At 48.9% G+C, this 20633-nt stretch overlaps 1 protein-coding gene across 2 annotated transcripts in view; it reads right to left on the bottom strand.

The window, feature by feature from the left end:
• GLI2 (GLI family zinc finger 2) overlaps window positions 1-20633 on the bottom strand; it is a 242664-nt gene that overhangs the window by 127226 nt on the left and 94805 nt on the right. The window lies entirely within an intron of this gene.

Genomic DNA, 20633 nt, shown 5'->3' with positions numbered 1-20633 from the left:
ACTCCACGCTCCACACCCTAGGGTTGCCCTTTTGGCTCCCTTTGCTCTTAGCCCTATACTGTAACTCTCTACAGACCTGGCTGGGGTATTTTCCTACCAGACTGTGATCAGTCCCCACTGCAGTTTTATGTACACAGTAGGCACTCAATAAATGCTGGCTGAAACAGGCTCAAGGAACCCTGGGGACCCTGGCCTGCGCACTGTCCACATCAAGTGGCCCCCATGCCTGGTCACTTCTCTGTCACTGCACCCATCATACCCTCATTATCACTGCCTGTGTCCTCCTGCCTCCAGAGAATGGGTGGACGGGGTTGGGGCTATCTTTGCACAATTGGAAGGAGCACAAGGCATGACACACAAAGGCACGGGGAGTGTTGGCTGGCCATTCTGTCAAATGGCAAAGGCCCCGATGGCCTGCCATGACGTCCAGGGTCCTCAATGCCAGCGATGGCTCGAGGGTCCTCTCTCCATGAGGATGTTTATATCCTAAGCCAAAGGAATGAACCCATCATGGTGGAATTCCAGGTTTCAGCCCCAAGTTGGCTGGGGAGGCAAGAGAGGTGTCTGCGGGCAGAGAAACTTTCCTCAAACCGACCAGAGAAAAGCTGCTTCCTCTGTCTGTATTCCTGGGTGGCCCTCCCTCCGGAATGCTGGCACCGGCTCCCAGTGCTTTCCCTCTGAAATGCACTTGTCCTTCCGTCCTGCATTGACTTCTTCAGTGCCCACATGGCATGTCGTCTGAGGCTGGGGAGCCCGCGGTGGAGGCAGGGCAGGGGTGGGGGGGGGCGGCTCCAGTACCTTCGCTGGCCTGAAGTGGCCCCAGCCAGGCCCAGTGCAGAGCTGGTCCCATGAATGAGGCCCAGGAGGATGTTCACGGTGACGGAAATCGCTCATGTGTGTCCGTCTCTGCTTCCCATCAGCCGAGGCAGAGTAGGGATGACTCCACATGCTGCAGTCTGTCCTCCTCCGTCAAGACTCGCTGCAGGCGTCCGAGCTCAAGGCTTGCCACTAGAGCCCTCTGAGCAGGTGAATGTCATCTAGGCTCCAGGGAGAGCCAGCACTAGCCCCAGAACTGCCGGGACTCCCTGTGGGGCTTTATACACTCGCTCTGCGCCGGGGCTTCTCCCTCTTTCCATGGAGAGCAAGTCTTCCCGGGGGCCCTCTGACCTGCCTTCCCAGTCTCTGATCACTCTGGAACTGACTGGTGCATTTCCACCCTGGCCGGCTTACCCTTTCCACTGGACATCCCAAGGGGTTCTGCTCAGCATTGCCCATCTCTGGTGGGATTCTCTGCAGACCCTCTTCCTAAATCTCGCTCCAACACAGCCTTCTGCTCTCAGATGTCACCTCCTCTGAGGTGGGTGACCCTCTCCCCCACCCTCCGTTTATTTCCTTGCTAGCCCCTCCTACTGCAGTCATCTCGTGTATGTTCTCTGGGAGAGTGTCACTTTCCCACTATAGGCATAGGAGCACCATGGAAGCAGGGACAATAGTGGCTCAGCCTGCTACCTCTGCCTTCCTCGTTCTCCCTCCGGGACTGGGTGAAGACGCCCAGGGCGCAGCCTCTCATTCAGCCTTGACTCACACCAAGCTTGGTGTAGGTCAGGTCCCCAGGGTGAGGACCAGGCCTAACTCATCTGTGGGGAACATCTGTTTCCCCTCAAAATAAACCCAACCAGAGCAAAGTAACAACTGAAAATTCCTCACCTGGGGGGTGCCTGGGTGGCTCAGTCAGTGAGGCATCTGCCTTCAGCTCGGGTCATGATCTCAAGATTCTGGGATTAAGCCCCAAGTTGGGCTTCCTGGTCAGCGGGTAGCCTCCTTCTCCCTCTGTCTCCCGCCCCCCACCCGAGCTCATGCTCTTGCTCTCTCCCTCAAATAAATAAATAAAATCTTAAAAAAGAGAGAGAAGAAAAGGAAGGAAGGAAAAGAAAGGAAGGAAGAAAGAAAATTCCTTACTTGGAATGAGCCTCGTGGGACCTTCGATTCCCTAACAGTGCTCATACCAGGGAACCGGGACTTCTCAGCCCATTCTTAACTTCCCCAAGTCAGCAAGTTCCTCTTGCAAGCCGAAGTTCATTCAGAGTGTTTCTTATTAATTTTCATGGTTTCGTGTGTGTGTGTATGTGGCTTTAAAAAAATCTAAGCAATTCTGCCTATGGTTTTTAAGAAATCAAAGAGCACAGAAGACTTCTAATAAAAGGCACAGTCCCCTTTCTCTGTGCTCTGGACGCAACCATGTTGAACGTTTTTAAAACTTTTTCTACTTTCGGCTCCTCTGGTGACTATCTGATCTATACAAGGAATCTATTAAAACAGTGAGTTTTGATGCTTTAATCCTATAAGCACAATGTTTCTGACTTAGGAGTTATTTACATGGAGGACAGCTCTGTTCACTTGAGCACCCCCCCTTCCATGAACAAAATTGTGTGGAAGGGCGCCCCTTTTTCCCACACCCCTTCCTCCCAGTATAGTGATGACATGACCTCCAGTTCTTCCAGGGATGTAGACTCTCTGCAGAAGCCTTTCTCCTGTGCTCCCTGGCTCTCCCATCCCCAGGGAGCCCCCTGCCCTAATTCAGGGGGTGGGCCTTGCTGACACATCCCCACTGGGAGTCTCCCTCCTGGGATCCTAGACTCATGGACTCCATGAGTCACCTTTCATTCTTTTAATGAACTTCTTATTTCTGCCATCATATTTTTAATCTAAAACTGGTTTTTTGGGTTCTTATTTCATAGCATCCTGTTCTTGTTTTATGAACACAGTGCTTCCTCAGATCTGTCTGAGGATACCAATGAGAGGGCTATTTTTTCACTCACACTTTCATCTCTTCTTGAATATTGTTTCTTCTGGGACTATCCTTGTCCCATTGTTCATGTTGACCTTGTTCTTCCATAGAGCAGACTTCCCTCTGATGTCAGTAAAACCTTAGATGTCCCTTCGTGTTTAAAGATAAAAGACGATAAACCTGTCTGGAAGTTCTCCATACCTGAGTGGGACTTGTCCAGTGGAATCTTTAGCCATTCCATTGGGGGAATTCCTACATGCCAAAATGCATGAGGCTTGGCTCTGGCCCAACATCCACAGGTCTGTCCTGGTGACCTAAGAGACTCTAGTTTGTTTCTTTGCCAAAGAATACAATTATTATCATCATCCCTACTGGCATGAAAGATAAACACCCTTTCCTAGTCATTCTACAGAGAGCAGTCAAGAGGAAGAGAGGGGTCAACGCCTATTTAAACTTCTTTTAATGGTTATAAAATATGCAGAACATTTACCATCTCAACTACTTTTAAGGATATAATATAGTCCAGTAATATCAAGTACATCCTCATTCTTGTACAACCATCACAGCCATCCATCTTCCTGAACTGAAACACCATACCCATTAAATATGGACTCCCCACCCCCCAACCTCCCAGTTCTTGGCAACCACCATGCTACGTTCTGTCTCCATGAATGCCTATTTTAGGTAACTCATATAGGTAGACTCATACGATAGCATTTTTTTTTTTTGGCTTATTTCACTCAGCATAATGTCCTCAAGGTCCATTCGTGTTATAGCAGGTGCGAGAATTTCCTTCCCTTTTAAGACAGGATAATATTGCATTGCGTGTGTTTACCATATTTCACTTATCCATTTATCTGTCACTCATTTGCTCTTCTAAAAAAAAAAAGAATTATTTATTTATTTATTTTAGAGACAGACAGATAAAGAGAAAGAGAGCATGCGTGCAAGAGTGCAGCAGGGAAGGGCAGAAGAAGGAGAAGGTGAGGGAGGGAATCTTCAAGCAGAATCCGTGCTGAATGTGGAGCCCGAAGTGGGCCTCAATATCACACCCCTGAGATCACGACCAGCGCCAAAAATCAAGAGTTAGCTGCTCAAGTTACTGAGCCACCCAGGTGCCCATCGCTCATTTTCTTTTAAAGCAACTTAGATTAATGTCTGAGGAAGAATCCAGCCCTGTCCTCAGCACACAAAGGCAAGCATGAGGCTCAGGTCTTCAGAAACAGCACCGAGCGCATCTCCCCTCCCCCTCTCCCTCTCTCAATGACGCCCACCAGTAGAGCTTCCAGACCTCTCCACAAGAAGGTGTGGCGCAAGGCCCCCATCTTGTTTTTCGCAGTCTCCAGATCATCGGTGTGGGTGGCCTTGACAGAGGACTAGCTATTTTTAGTGGAAATGCTGAACTGCCACCATTTTTAGCAGAAAAGGCAAAGGAGCCAAGTAGACTTCTTTCTCCTTCTACTCCTTCCTCTCCAACATCCCCTTCCTGCCAGGTCCCTCTGCAAGAATAGGATGAAAAATGAAAAACAGACCTAAGTTTTCCTCTCTGTCATGAATAGCCTGCTTCCACCCAAACTAAAATGAAAGGCTATGGAGCCCAGAGTCAGGGGGCCGGGTACCACCCGGCTGCTATCTCACTGCATGACCCTTCTAGACTGGGACCCGCACGGCCTGGCAGGCTCTGTCAAGATGTGGCCTGTATTATTCATGTCCTCTCCCTCTTCCGCCTGGCTTCTGAGGGAAGCTGCTGCCCAGCCCACTTGCTCATAGGGCCGGCTCCGAGCACTGCCCCCGCCTAAGCACCTGCCATTAATAAAAGATAAACAAGAAGCGCCATGCGGGGACGGTGACATCTGTTGCAGCCCCCAGCGGGTCTCCCCCTTTCTGGGCTTTGGAGCCCCGTGTGGTGGGGGAAGGGGAGTTGGTGGAGACCCAGCTGCATTCTGAGCCTCCACGCTGGGTCCTGGCCTCAGCTGGATTAAATCAGCTCTCTGGCTCCAAACAGGGACCCCCACCCCTGCCACCACGCAGCCAACGCTGGAGCATCTGAGGCCGGAACCTCGCGGCTCAGTCCAGGAGGGCAAGTGGCGGTATTCAACCTTGACATGCCACCCCAGTGTCAACCTCCCACCCAAGTTCTGGGGCTTGGCAGACCCCAAAACACAGATGTCACTTTAAATCACTGTGAACCTTGGGGAGACCCCGCTGCCCCAGGTACCTGGTGCCCTTACGTCCCCTCCTCCTTGGCTGTGTCCTCTTCTTCCTGATCCTCAAAGAGACCCAGAGGCCAGGAGGCCCTGGGGAGTCGGGTACGGCGGTCAGTCTTCCCCCCCACAGCCGCACTGGGACTGTTTTGGCTCTGAGCACTTTTGCCTTTGTGGGCCCCCTCCTCCATAAAACACATTAACATTTCTATGTTATGAACATCTTTGTTTAAAGATGAATATAAGCCAGGCTTCTGGGCTGGATCTTACTCATTTACTTTCTTCTCTTTAAAGAAAACTAAGACATTTGTCCCCTAACTGCATCGTGGGCCCTCGGCACCATGCCAGCTCAGCCTAAGAGAGGCCAACCCAGTTCCTGCTTGACCCCAGGGCCAGCCTGTGTTAGGGTGGCCAACTCATTCCGGCTGGCCCAGAACTGTCCCAGGATCCCCTCAGTCTCAGGCAAACCAGCATGGCTGGTCACCCAACTTGCCATTCTCACTTCAGGCCCAGAGCTCCCCGGAAGCACGGACCACAGGACAGAATAACCACTACGACTGAACAGAAGTGGGCTGAGCCTGCGCCAGGGGTCAGGACTCAGTGAGGAGCTGGAAAGATGCATCCCAAATCCACACATGGTCCAAGGACTCAGCTGGCGGATCAGAACTGGGGACCCACATTTCCAGAGCTCCAGCTCCATCCAAGGCCTGGACTGGAGGTGGGGGCCACTGTCCTCCCTCCATCTGCGCAGCAACTCTGAGATACAGGGGAGGAAAGGCACTGCAGAGAGGTGAACTAAGTCTCCCTTGCTCACTGGCTTTCAAGGGGTGGGGACCGGAGATCAAGCCTTGACCTCCGGTTCTAAGCCTGGCCATGGTTTTGCAAGGCCTAGACTCTTCAGGAGGTCCAACATTTTTGTCGGTCCTGCCTCTGGGCAGGATACGTGCTTTGGCAAGACCGGGGTGGTAGAGGACAGCCCAGGAGAGGAGCTCGCCCCCTCACTCACCTGCCCTGCAGAGCAAGAACAGTGCTGTCCCCCAGGACCCACTCAGCGGCCACTAGCAGCAGCAGGAAGCCCCTTGGACAGTGTTCTCTCCCACAGGGCAGATGCCGCCCCCCCCCCCCAGACCTAGCCAGTCAGGTCTCTACAAAACCTCTTCAGAGCCATGCTGCTAAGCAGCCAGAAACTGGGTGCCAGGAACTCAACCTTTCTCTCTGCTGATGGCTGTGGCCACCAGGCGTCCAGAACCCAGGACTGTAGTATAGCTAGCTCCACCCACAGACCCAGAGGGGATGACCCAAAGGAGGGGCTTTCAGGAGGGCGCAAGGAAGGTGAATCCATGGCAAGAAAGCAAATCGCTGGCTGGGGAGATTCTAAAACATGCACACTTTTGAAAGGACAAAACACAGGCGGGCCTAGTTCGTACTTCAGGCTGCACCAATGCTGTCCCCCAGCTGACCTGGGAAAAAAACACAGAGTCTCCCCAATGACATGGACTCTGGGAGTCAGCCAGGCCTAGATCCTGGCTCTGCCTTCAACCAGCTGTGTGACCTGAGATAATATCGCTAAGCCTCGGTTTTCCCATTTGGAAGATGGAGGTCACTGTGAAGGTCAAATGAGCTAATCTGTGTCATATTTAGCCCGTTGCCTGGCGATTAGGGAAACCTTTGCAATCATATTTATCACACGGCCATAGAAATCCTGGTGTCATGCCTGGAACCTAATAAAGAAAGAATATTTACTAAGTGGATGATTTCCATGGAAACGTAGGGGTCCCTGCAGGTATCACCCATCCCATGATTCCAATCAGGAAGCCAAAGCTCCAAGGGTCCAATTGAGGCCCCGGTTCACTAGTGGTGGAATGGGCCAAGTCCCCCATCTGCCACGCAGCTTCCTTTCCAGCTCTCCCAGGGAGCACTTCACCCACCCCAGGCCACCCAGGGCTGGGTGGGGTGCCTGAGAAATGAGACAGCCTCACGGGCCAACTGGCATCACGGTGTGTGAGCACTGGCACAAGGTGGGCAGGCATTCCTGGGCCTGGTTCTTCTAGCCTCTGGAGTGAAAATGAGCAGGTTTCCTCACGGTATAGTAGAGCTTCCCGTGCAACAACCACACAACAGGCAACAGCAGAAAAGAAAGCTTCGTGCTCTTTGTACTTCCTGGTTTTTTCTCCCTTGTTCCTCCTGCCCACCTCTGCAAGGGACAATGCTAGGTGGGAAGTGAGAGGGACTAGCCTGTTCCTCACCTGGGTTCACCCAGAAACTCACAGGTAGAAGGCAACTGTTCAAGACACCATGTGGGCCCAGGGAGTGTCTGGGTGGCTCAGTTGGTCAAGCATTGCCCTCAGCTCAGGTCATGATTTTGGCGTTCTGGGATCGAGGCCCTGCTCAATGGGGGAGGTTGCTTCTCCCTCTCCCTCTGTCCCTCCCCTTCTTGTGCTCCCTCTCTGACAAATAAATGAACAAGCAATAAAAAACAAACAAGTAAAACAAATGAGAAACAAACAAACAAAAGACTGTGTGGGCCATGGAGACCTCAAGGGCTGTCCCTACCCAATGGGCTCCTGCAGGTTTCACAGTCTGCTAAGATGGGGTGGCCCAGGCATAAATGCCTCTTAGGGTACAAATTATAATACCAAATTACCTTATCTACTTTGATTTGGTGACCAAAGACAAATTGCAGGCACAATCTCCAGGGCAGAGAATACTCATTTCCTTTCTACCTAAAATCAGAACATTTTGGAGCTGGGAGGATCCTTTGAGAAATCGTAGTCAAACGTCCCATTTTACAGATGGGTAAAGTGTGGCTCAAAGCAACAAAGCCTGCTCCAGGCTACACAATCAAAGGCAGCTCACCTGATCCCCCAGCCCGTGCTCTCCCACTGCGTTTGGTAGTGAAGTTCTGGGTTGGGGAGAGTGGAAACTCTCCGCACTTCCCCCACACCCACCACAAAGGCACAGAAAATGGAGATGGTACCCAAGCAGGGCGGGATTTGCTAGCTCAAGGAAATTCAGTATATTGTCATTTGTCAATCAGAGCACGGGTTAGCAGACTCCAGCCAGAGGGCCAAGTCCACCTCCCCGGGTTTTACTGCAGTGCAAACCTGTTTGATCGTGCACATGCCATCTACGTGTTCTCACACTCCACCAGCAGACGTGAGCCACTGTGTGACCACAGGCACGGCCTGCCAAGACCAAAATCATTCCTACCTGGCCCTTGACAGGACAAGCATGCTGACTGCTGATTCAGAACAGGGGAACTGGCAGTCACACCCTGCCAGGAGTGAGTCGGGGCTCTTCTGCAACATCAGATAGGGCTGCACCACATGTCACAGCCGGAAACAGACCCCGGTCAAGATCATACAGGAGAATGTCATAGAGCCGGGAAGCTCCTTGCTGCTCCAAAGCTCTCTGAAGCCTTAGCACCATGAGCCAGGGACCTGTTGAACCATGGCTGCACTGTCATTTCAGTGCTGTGCTGACCCTAACTCGGGGGGAGAGAGGGGAGAGGGTGGAATTCATCTTCCTTTTCAAGAGGAAATGGGAAGGGCCTAAGGTCCTTCAGTAGCACTTCCCATGCCCTGTTTGGAATTGTGTTTATTGCCAACACCGTATGGATCGGGGATAAGTATAGACAATAAAAGTACAGACAGATCCCAGTCAAAACTTGCCACCTGCCATCTTGGATTGGTCCTGCTGCTTGGGCTATGAGTGTGCCTGGGGAGCCATGGTGAGGGGCCTGGCTCTCCATAGTGCAGCCTCATGGCCGGAAGCCTGAACGTCAGTCGTGCCCATGAGACCCTGAGCAAGTTACATACCCCCAGAGCCACAGGTGTGTGTCTGTAAAGTGGAGCTGATGACAGGGCTATTGAGAGACAGAATGAAAGAGTCCCAGGAAGATGCTGGGGTAGGATTGGGCTGGTCCATAACACTAGCTCAATAAATTCCATCATTCCGTGTCACTGTATCCTGGGATTTAAGAAAAAACACCAGGCCTTTATTTGAAGGTGTGCTCTAGGGGCACCTGGTGGCTCAGTAGGTTGAGTGTCTGACTCCTGGTTTGGCTCAGGTCATGATCTTGGGGTCATGAGATTGAACCCCACATCAAGCTCCATGCTCAGAGGGGAGTCTGCTTAGGGTTCTCTCTCCCTTTCCCTCTTCCCCGCTCCCTCAATCTCCCCCAACTCAAGCTCTTTCTCTCTCTCTAAATAAATACAATCTTTAAAAACAAACAAACAAATAAGGGCACCTGGGCAGCTCAGTCGTTAAGCATCTACCTTCAGCTCAGGTCATGATCTCAGGGTCCTGGAATCAAGCCCAGTGTTGGGCCCCCTGCTCAGTGGCAAGCCTGCTTCCCCCTCTCACTCTGTTGCTTCCCCTGCTTGTGCTCTCTTTGTCTCTCCGTGTGACAAATAAATATAAATAAAATAAAGTAAAAATAAAAATAAAGAAAAATTAATAAAGGTAGACTCTGGAACAGGCAGCAGCTTATAATGAAAAAGTCTTGTCTGGTGTTAGGCCAAAAATAAAGTTTCTGCCAAAGTTGACACTCACGTTACCTTCATGTCATTTTTACCATCTTTAATTTGGTAAACCAACCCTTACAACAAGGTGGATGAGTCCTCAACCTCCTCCACCTTGACCACTTAAGTCTAGTGAAGTAGCTCTCACAGAATGTAGAAAATGATTAGAAAACCCTTCTTGGAATTCCTTTGCAGATGATCTGTGAAGCGAAAAAAACTATTTCCCATGCCTTCTCTTGCCTGTAATTTCTCTTAAGTGTAAGTATTTCCATTCACACAGTCAGAAACTCTACCTCGCACGTCTGTGGAGGGAGGGTCTCAGGAAAATCCCTGTAACTATAGGTTCAGCCCACGGGAATCCCAGGAGGCAGAGGCCTGCCCTCCTGATGCCGGGCAGCCCACAACTGGGACCAGTATTACCTCTGCGACTAGGAGATACTAAGAGCTCCCCGTAAGCGGCACTCTGTGCCCTATGCGTGTGATCTCAAATGTGTAAGGTAACACAAGCACAAGACCATTTCCTGCAGCCTTGTTTCAAAATACCAGAAGATTGGAAACCTAAAAATCCATCAGAGGGGTACTCGTTACATAAGTTACGATCCATCCGTATAATGGAATACCAAACAGCCATAAAAACAAATGAAGAAGCGCTCCAGCCCTGATAGGGACCGATTTCCAAGATGCACTGTCAAAAGCCCAAATAGCAAGATGCTGACACTTGTATTAAAAAGCATATATGTGCATGCCTGTGTGTAAATTTATAGATACGCAAATGTATATAAATATTCACAAAGAGATATCTTATTTACGTGTATACAGCTGGAGTATCTGCCAGAGGATATGGAAGGAGTCGGCAACATTAGGTTGCCTCCAGGGAGAGAAACCAGTGGGCTGGCTGGAAGACAGGTCTGGGAAGATTTTTTTTTCACTTTTGTAACTACTGAAATTCAAATCATGAAAGTTATGCTGTTTATAAGGATAGAAATAAATGAATCCCAGAAAGCCAAATAAAAGGGTGAAACAGAGCAAGAATGAGGGGCTCACATTTACCTTTCCCAGGCCCCACCGCAGCATCACCACCAGGGATCAGACACACACACTCCCTCCTCAAGGGATTTGTCACGATCCCCCTCCTCACCCGTCTGGCCCTGCAGACCACCCACCCCCCCTCACTCCCCCATCCCCCTTGTTAGCACACTTCCCCAGGGCTGCTCTGCAGAAAGGGCTGGGGATGGCCCCTCCTCCCCAGCATATCCCAGACAGGCCAGGAGGCAAGTCCAGTTCTCCTCTGGCTTCCCAGTCCCTGGCAGAGCAAAGTTAACAAAAAACCGTTTCAAACAGTATCTAGAACAGCGCCTGCGTGCCTGGGCGCAGCTGACACTCAGTAAATCCTGTTTGTATGAATGAAGACAGAGAGGGGAGTCAAGAAATCACCATGCCCTTGGGGTGCCGGGGCGGCTCAGTTGGTTAAGCGGCTGCCTTCAGCTCAGGTCATGATCCCAGGGTCCTGGGATCGAGCCCTGCATAGGGTCCCTGCTCAGGGTGGGAGCCTGCTTCTCCCTCTCCCTCTCTTTCTGTCTGCCTCTCTGCCTAACTGTGCTCTATGTCAAATAAATATTAAAAAAAAAAAAAAAAAAAGAAAGAAATCACCATGCCCAACTTAAGGTCACCTTATGCCCCTGAATTCACAGTTGGTGGATCACTGTCCCCAAGGTATTAGTGAGTAGATGAGGATGCACTCACAGAACAGTCAAGTGACCCCCAAGGATGTCTGAACAAGGCGTGGCAAGGATAGCCGGCAAGAGGTTGAAATTACATAGAATGGGCCCTCCCCACTCTTTACCAGACTCCATTATAACCCCAAACACTAAGCCTCGGTGTGATGTGTAGAAGCCTTGGTCCCTGTCCAAGAAGGCTTAGTCAGTCACTGATTTAGCCAGTGGATTTGGGAATCAGGCAGACGCCAAGGATTTCCTCTCTTGGAAACCGACCACTTCACAGGTCTTTTGCCTGGAGTGGATAATAATTACAGCTCTTTCCCAAAATATGGGTTTCTTTCCCCATCGACCTCATTTTCTACCTTTAACTTTGCATATAAACACAACAGCATAGTGACTTGACAAGGTGAATAAAAGCTCTCCTGGCTCGATAAACAGAATACCTGTTTAGGTCCACATAGGAGCTGGCAAGACAGGAAGGACCACCTGGGGGCAGAAAACCACGAGGGAATCTGAAGATGGAAGCAGGAGGAGGTAAGCCGATTCCAAGGGGATGGGTGACACCCCGGTCACCCAGTGGTCCTGTTCTAAGGCCCCATGCAGGGAGAGGATGGGAGACCAGGAGCCCGCAAAGGATGAGAAGTGGGAACTGAGACCCCTCCATCTACAGTTAAGACCACTGGAGGGCTAATTTTGGGGAAAGGATGGACACCCTTCAAAGCCCACCAGCACAGGGACCGGACAAGGACGCCTGGGCACTTACACTTCTGCCTAGGAAGTGGGTGAAGGATTTCTAGAAATTCCCTCCTGTGTTTGTAAACATCTGCCTGCCTTCTCACTGGGTGAGGGTTTGAGTTTATAGTCTCTACAGGGATCAGGAATATCCATACAATGAAAAGAATATGAACCCATTCCCACACCTGTGTTACACCCGAGGAACCTGGCAGAGTCATAAAGAAAACCATCATGGAGGGAGAGAGCCTCAATTCTGACCACACTGGTTTCCTACAGATACACCTCTAGTCACAATCCAAAATTACAAAATATACACAGCCACAGCCACACATACACACACACACACACACACACACACACGAGCAAGAGTCAGCAGATACCACGAAGAACATCAAAGTCAGCTTAAGCGATGAGTGAATGCATAACACAAAAATGGAAAAGATGGATAATATAAAAAGAGTTGAAGAAGACACGGAGGGTAGTTGAGACAGTTGCATGGAGAAAGTTCCATAAGGAAGAGAATGGAGATGATGGGGAAAGGCACAACCTGAAAAGATAATGAAAGATTTTCCAAAACTGATGAGAAACTAAGATTTTAAAAATAATAAAAGTGCTACGTATCAGGACCCTTGGCAAGTACTGGAAGCAGGACCCAGATGTATGTTGAGGCTGGGGACAGGAGAAAAGTGGAAAGGTGAGACTCAGTCATCGAGTGCCCGACTCATGGAACTGGGATGGTAACCCAGACACGTACCTTCACGAAGAGTAAGGAGGCAGGACGGGAGAGAAGTAAGGAGGCAGGACAGGACGAGAAATCTCCGAGAAAGGAAACAAAGAAACAAGAAGGAATCAAGCAACCGGTAAGACTAAGAAAGCCACCTAACCTCTGTTAAGGCCCATCAAAACAGGGAGAAGGCAGAAATAAACATCATCAGGAATAAAGAAAGTAGGCCCTAAGTACACGCACCGCCAATACACATGATAACAGAGGAAAGAGACATATTCCGAAGGAGATAGAAACTGATTAAACTTCTATTAAGAAGTAGAAAATTGGAAATACCTCTAACCATTAAACAAACCAAATTAGTAGCTGGAAAGAAAAAAAAAAAATCCAGCTGTAACAAACAAACCCAGGCGGAGGCTATTTTATCGTTTAGATTTTTCCAAACCTTCAAGGATTGGATAATTCTTAATACACACAAGAATCTGAAGACGATCCTTAACATATGGACATATACAAATGTGAATGAACACAGACACATGTAAACATATACACATATTTCAAGATAATCCTTAACGAGTACAAATATTTGAATATTTGAGAGTATTGCTTAACAAATGTGATGAAGCTAATTTGGTGGATACTTACTTCAACTAAACAGGGACAGAAGGAAACTACATTTATAGGCTGAACTCACTGCTGAACATGGACTCATAGGTCCACGAAAATAGTACCAATTGCATCCAACAACGTAAACTCAGGTTTATCCCCAGAATCAACAATGATAAAGATAAGAGAAACGTGGTAATATAAAATCCATCCCAATAAGAGCATAAGGAAGAAATTTTTTATCTCTTTACTCGCAAAAAAGCATTGATAAAATTCACAACCACTCACAATGAAGGCCCCTGAGAAAATAGGAATGAAAAGGAATTTTAAACCTGTTACAGAAAATCTCCCAAACACCATTAAACCTGATTCTTCTGGTAAGACTTCAGGATTATTCCCTTTCAAGTCAGGAACATGAAAAGGAGGCCAACTTGCTGAACTTCTGTTCAAAACTGAATGGAGAGTTCTAACTCTGTGTAGTCCGGCGTGATAACCACTCAGCCCTCAGAATGTGGCTGGGCTAAACTGAGGGGCGCTCGAAGTATAAAATACACACCGAGTTCTGAAGACTAGAGGAAGCAAGAATATTAACCATCTCAACCGTCTTTACCATTGATTGCGTGTTGACACGATACTACTTCAATATACTCAGTCAACTAAAATATAATATTTGAAATTAATCCCACCCATTTCTTTTTACTTTTTGAATCATGGCCGCCAGAGGTGTTTACATCACACAGGAGGCTCACATCATATTTCCATTGGATAGTGCTGGTCCAGACAACCCAACAGCAAGACGAAAAAGGGAAAATAAAGATGCAAGATTTGGAAAGAGAAAAAACTTTCATAATTTGTAAAGGACGTGATTATATAAAATAGCTATAAAATCTAGATGGATACATTTAATAAGATATCATTGAGACTGATGAAACCAGAAGTCAAGAATGAGAAACTGTCATTTTTATTTTATTTTATTTTAAATATTTTATTTATTTATTTGACAGCAGCGAGAGAGGGAACAGAAACAGGGGGAGCAGGAGAGGGAGAAGCAGGCTTGCTGGAGAGCAGGGAGCCCAAAGTGGGGCTCGAACCCAGGATCCTGGAATCATGACCTAAGCCGAAGGCAGACAGTTAAGGACTGAGCCACCCAGGCGCCCCAAAACTGTCATTTTTAGATATATACTACCATTTACAACAGCAAAAGAACTGGAGGGAACACAGAGTAAACTTAACAGAAAATGTGTAAAATCTTTATGATATAAATTATAAAACTCAATTAAAAGACATAAAGGAAGCATTAAGAAAAGATCATGATCACAGATGGGGAAAATTCAACAGGATAAAGATGGCAATCTTCCCCAAATTAATCAAATCAAGTCCAATCAAAATTCCAACAGGGATTTCGGATAAAAAAGTTGATCTGAATGATCTGGGGATAATTTTCATGGTAAAGCAAAGGCCAGATAAGAACCAAGATGTTTTGAAAAAGGAACGTAAGAGGGATTTGCCCTATGAAGCATTACCCTTAATAAGAAGCTATAGCAGTTAAGACAGTGTGCAGGCATATAGGGAAACCCACAGGCCAGGGGATCAGAGAGCTGACCAGCCAGCAACAACCCTACATGAATAGAAGAGAAACCAACATGTTACAGTCTTTGTTAAAAAATCATTTAAAAGAAAAGCAGTAATTGCTACCAGGACAAAGTTCATCCACATACAACAAAATCCAATCTCAACATCATGTCAAAGACAACTCCAGTTACATTAAAGAGCTATTCATAAATGTGCAGTTTTAGAATTTTTAGGAGAAAATACAGGAGAACATCTTTATGACCTCAAGGTAGGGAAGAAATTCTTAAACAAGATACAGATGCATACCATAAAGGAAAAGAATGATGCAATTGATTACGTTACAATGTACAACTTCTGTCCCCCTAAGCCATACCATAAGGAAAGATCATGGCTAAACAAAGACAGGGAGAAATTATTTATTAACACATCTAAACAACCAATGATTAGTATATTTTAAAAAAAATTTTTTTTAGGAAGAAAGCAGTCGCTCAGTAGAAAGTGGAGCAAAGGAAATGAACAGGCCAACCACGAGAGAAAAACCATGATGTCCAGTATACAAACGAGAGGGTACAAATTAAAATAAGATTGTTCTTGCTCATTAGAATGCCCCCCAGATTTAAGTCTAATAATACAAATCAGTGTTTGAAAAGAAGGGGTAAATTTGTCCAGCCACTTTGGAGAGCAAGTTGGCAGTATCTAACAAAGCTGAAAACATACGAACCCCACAAGCCACAGTTTTATTCCTGTAGCTACCCTGGGGCTAGGACTTTCAAACCATCCCACTGTGACGCAGAGGCATCCGACACAGCAGTGGAGTCATGCATGAGCACACAGACACACGAGCAGCTTTACCTTGATCACCTGCAATGCACTGTGATATTTTCTTTATTTTCTTTTTTAAAGATTTTATTTATTTATCTGACACAGAAAGACAGATCACAAGTAGGCAGAGAGGCAGACAGCTCCCCGCTGAGCAGAGAGCCCGACTCGGGCCTCTATCCCAGGACCTTGAGACCATGACCTGAGCAGAAGGCAGAGGCTTAACCCACTGAGCCACCCAGGCACCCATGCACAGTGATATTTTCTATCTCACCTTTCCAAATGCTGTGTGCTACCCACAAAATTGATTTCATAACGCTCGCCCCTGCCCAAAGAACTTGTACATGTGTGTACACGAGGAGACATGCTCCATCTGTAGCAACAAGGTTTGCACTAATAAAAAACTATAAACAATTTTAATGGCCTCAATAGGGAAGGAGATAAACAGGCTGTGGAATACTCATTGGTTGTGGAGTACACGTAGCCTTTCACAAGCTGATCACAGCTTATGGCAGCGACACAGATACATCTCAAAACAATGATAGTATGTGCTAGGAAAAATACATCTATATACACAGCAAAATAAGGTCTGAATTTTTAAAGTACCGTAGGTGGAGATGCACATATGTGGTGAAAATGTGAAAAAGCGTCTGAGGATGATAAACACAACAAATGTTCTCTGGGGGGGAGAAGGGGCGAGGAGGGGACTGATCAGGGTCTAAAATGATCACGAGACTAGGGGGAGGCCTGTGATGTGCTCTCGGCCCCCCACCCGCCAAAGGGGACTGCTTGATCTCCAACACTGTTAACAACTGCCAGGACATGTCAATACTACAACATACCTGACTTTTAGACAATCTGATGTGCATTTTTGAGTTCTATGCGATGTACATTCTTACTGTCTGCATTCAGGACAGACCAGCTCCCACTTGATACGTCACATTTCAGAAACAAGGCCCAAAAAAATGTATGAGTAAGGGGCACCTGGGTGGCCCAGTCTGTTAAGCATATGCCTTCGGTTCAGGTCATGATCCCAGGGTCCTGGGATCGAGCCCCTCTTTTGAAATCCTTGCTCAGTGGGGAGTCTGCTTCTCCCTCTGCTCCTACCCCAGCTCGTGGTCTCCCTCTCTCTCTCTCTCTCTCTCTATCAAATAATTAAATAAAATCTTTTTAAAAATGTATGGATAAGCTGCATGGATATCGATTACACTTTTTTGTTTGTGCTTAAAGCATATATACATTCTATGCAGTTATATTTGCTTGTCTTTTCCAAAGACCAGACCAGCCAGGATAAGGTACTTACAGAGCCCCAGTACACGGAAAGCCAAGACAGCCTGGAGCCTGCCTAGCTAGGGGAGGGAGGTGTTGGTTGACAGCTCTTGGGGTCAACAGTGGGGAAGCCCAGCAGGCAGACCTACTCAAAACAGCATCTGAGGATTGCAACAATTCCCGAGTCAAGGTTTCTTTTTTTTTTTTTAAGATTTTATTTATTTATTTATTTATTTTATTTGACAGACAGAGATCACAAGAAGGCAGAGAGGCAGGCAGAGAGAGAGAGAGAGGGAAGCAGGCTCCCTGCGGAGCAGAGAGCCCGATGCGGGGCTCAATCCCAGATCCCTGAGATCATGACCCGAGCCGAAGGCAGTGGCTTAAGCCACTGAGCCACCCAGGCGCCCCCCGAGTCAAGGTTTCTTGAGGATGACTTCTAACCAGCTCCCGCTGCAGCCTCCTGGAGCCAGGGTCAGTCAGCTCCCAGGCAGCTCTGCAAGATCCTGCCGTCCTTCCCTGCATCATCTTCTTTGTCTAAGCAATGGGTACGGGGCCAGCTCTCCTATCTCAGAGGCAGGGAGCTGATCAAATTGACAAGACACGTGAAAGGGGAATGTGCTTTTGTGGAGCAGCCCAGGGTCTGGCTGCTGCTGACCAGGGAGGCCTCAGGGCTACTGGGAGGAGGGGGTGTGTCCACACCTGGGACATGCCGACACTCGCTAAGGAGGCACACTGGAGCCAACACACACCAGGCACGATTCTTGATTTCCTCTGTGTGGCTGGGAGCATCACCCCCATTACTGATGGGGAGACCATCACAACGACCCCCGGCACCTGACTCCAGGCGGGACCCTTTCACTCTGCCATAGCCACCTATAGCTGAAAGACCGTGATTTTCAGCCGCACCACTCTGGGATCCCAGCCGCCACCTTCCCCTCTTCCAAGAGATTTGTGTCTCATTGGGGCAGGTCATCAAAACCCACAACCACTCCACTGGAATGACAATGTTTGTTCCAAAACATCAGCCTGATCATGACGGCACCCAAGCGCACAGGTGACCAGTGAAAACCGACATGGAAACCGGTTCAGGATTAACCAAGAAAACCTGGGATGCAGAGTTACAGAAAGACCCATACGAGGAGAGCACAGCAAACTCCTTGCTGACATGTGATCTCCCAGCCCTGGAAAGCAGGACAAGGCAGGGAAAATACCTTCTAGAGCTGGTCAGTTCTTTTTTTCTTCTTCTTCTTTTATTTATTTTTAAGGGCCAGTCAATTCTTAAAGATAGCAAAGGACTAGCGGGGGAGTACCTTTCCTATGCAAACCAACCAATGCAGAGCCCAGACTCCACCCGTCCTCTATCTGGCTTATTCCTCTGCCCTGATCATCGCCAGGGTCTGGTACCAGAGTCGGGGAGAGAGAGCCCCACACCCCAGACTAGCCCATCCTAAACCTGCTTACCTCGCCTCACCCATTCCTTTCCCCAAAAGCCACAATCAAAGCTCCTGCCCATGCTCTCCCTCACTCCTGCCTGCTGGATAACTGGCATGCCCCATACGGTGGGCCGTACCCCTTCCTCTTCCAGTAACAAACTATCTCTTGAGTGACAATCGTTTCCCATCTGTTGGCCTCAGCATACCTGAGTAATAATGAAATCTACATTTTCAAACATGGTTGTATGTGAGGCAGAGGATCGGGCATGATGGGGGGTGGCAGTGGGGGCGCAAACTTCCCCAGGCTGTGCAGCAGCATTCATGGGTCACTTTGAAACCAGCCAACACACTGTTGACTTCAGCCGAGCCCGCCAAGCCAACTACAGACTCTCTATGTGTTACTCCTGAGTTTTAAGAACAGTACTGACATGCCTTTGGAAGGCCTGGGGATTGGCTTCCAGCTGAATTTTAAACCTTGGTTTGTGGATTCTGCTGAGAGAATCTTAAATTCAAATGCTGAGTGTCCCTAAACGGCCCGCATGTGTCCTAACTGCCGGTGGGGAAGTTTGGGGAGCGGGAGGATCCTCCTAGTCCGGGGGGGTTGGGGATGTCCTGAGCTCCCTGGGGGCGGCCAGTGGGGTGAGGGGAGGTAACCTGTGTGGTGGGAGGCAGCTGCTTGATGTCTCAGCAGAAGCTCCAAGGGGCGCAGCACACATAAGGGGACCTGCTCATCCAAGGCGGGGTGGGGGGGTGAGGCTTCCCATCGATCCCCAAGGCAGCCCTGCAGAGGCAGCCTGACTCTGGTTCTGCAGACAGGGACGCAGCTCTCATCGAGGGATGGTGACTTGCTCAAGGTCACACAGCAAGGGTACAACAGTGGTGGCGTCTCCTGGGACCTGGTTCCCGAGTACACACTAGCACATCATCATGCCTTGACGAGGAGAGGCTTTTCCAGCTATCCCCGCCTTTCTGAGGGTTAAGACACTGAGCTTCGGGAGCCTCTAACCTGTCAGATGCCACCCCATGGAGGACGCATCCTCCTGGTTTTCTGCTACCACACACAGCCCACATGTCCCCCCCAGGGCACAGCAGCCAGGGACTCGGGGACGTCCCTGGCCCAAGTCACACAGCTGGGGAGGGCATGACTGCCCTCCAGTTTGGCTCTAGCTCCCTTCAGAAAGTCGTATACTTTCCAACTGCCTAAACATACACCCCCAGCTGAGTCACGAGCCAGGTGCACCCCAAGGGTGAGGGTGGCATCCCTGGGGTCCGAGAGCTGCTCCGACCGGGCTAGAACCAGAATGTGCCCCTGCAGGGGCAGACACAGAAGTCATCCCCGGAGAGCCAAGTTTCTGCCTGGACACAGCTGTCTGTCCCTAAGTGCCCTGCTGGAGAAGGCTTCTGGCATTTGCCTTCCCAGTGCTCACAGAGCTGACTGCCCCAGCACACGGCTCCATCAGCCACGTGCAGCAGACCACACCTTGGAGCCTGGAGGACCCTGTGGCACTAGTCATCCCACCCTGGACTAGGTGGGTATGGGCTGGGACCTCATCGACTCACGCTGATTCCCTATCACCAAGCAAAGAGCGCCCTGAGTCCCTGGTTTCTTACGGCTGGTTGAGAGAACCGACCAAGAACTCACTGTGGCTTCTGTATATGGTAAATCTCCTGGGTGCCACGGCAGGTGCAGCCCAGCAGAAGCCCATCTCACAGGACACTTCACAGGCTGACTTGGGGCACTAATCTTCACGGTCTTTCCGTTTCCCTCCTCTCGCTATAAGCAGGAAATTTATGAGCATGGCCTCATTTAATCCCACAGCAGGCCTGTCAGGTAGGAATCACAGGGAACCCCGCATACAAATGCAGAGGCTGGCTGGGAGAAATTCATGGATGTAGCAAGCTTCTGAGTGGGATTCAAGTCTGTACTCCCAGCTGCCAGACCATGCACCACCTCCCTTTCCAACCCTTTTGCTGTCACTCTGAAATGGGACAATGACAGTGTCACAGGGGCTGTGACAATCGGAGAAAATATACGTAAGCAGTTTTCCTGGGTTTGGCGCTCATGGGTGCACGCTGAAGATGCTCTCAACACAGAAACTAATATTCTGTTCAACATCTCCCAACCAAAAAAAAAAAAAAAAAAAAAAAGGAATAAAAGGACTCTGAGCCAAGCCTTTCCACTTTGGGTGTGAGCCCGTCTGACTTGTGATGCACACAGCTGTTCTCCCCAGAAAACCTCAGT

Source organism: Mustela nigripes, chromosome 3 (assembly GCF_022355385.1).
Source record: "Mustela nigripes isolate SB6536 chromosome 3, MUSNIG.SB6536, whole genome shotgun sequence".
NCBI classification, from domain to species: domain Eukaryota; kingdom Metazoa; phylum Chordata; class Mammalia; order Carnivora; family Mustelidae; genus Mustela; species Mustela nigripes.
The sequence above is the reverse complement of the archived record's forward strand: the minus strand, read 5'-3'. Positions and strand labels throughout refer to the sequence as shown.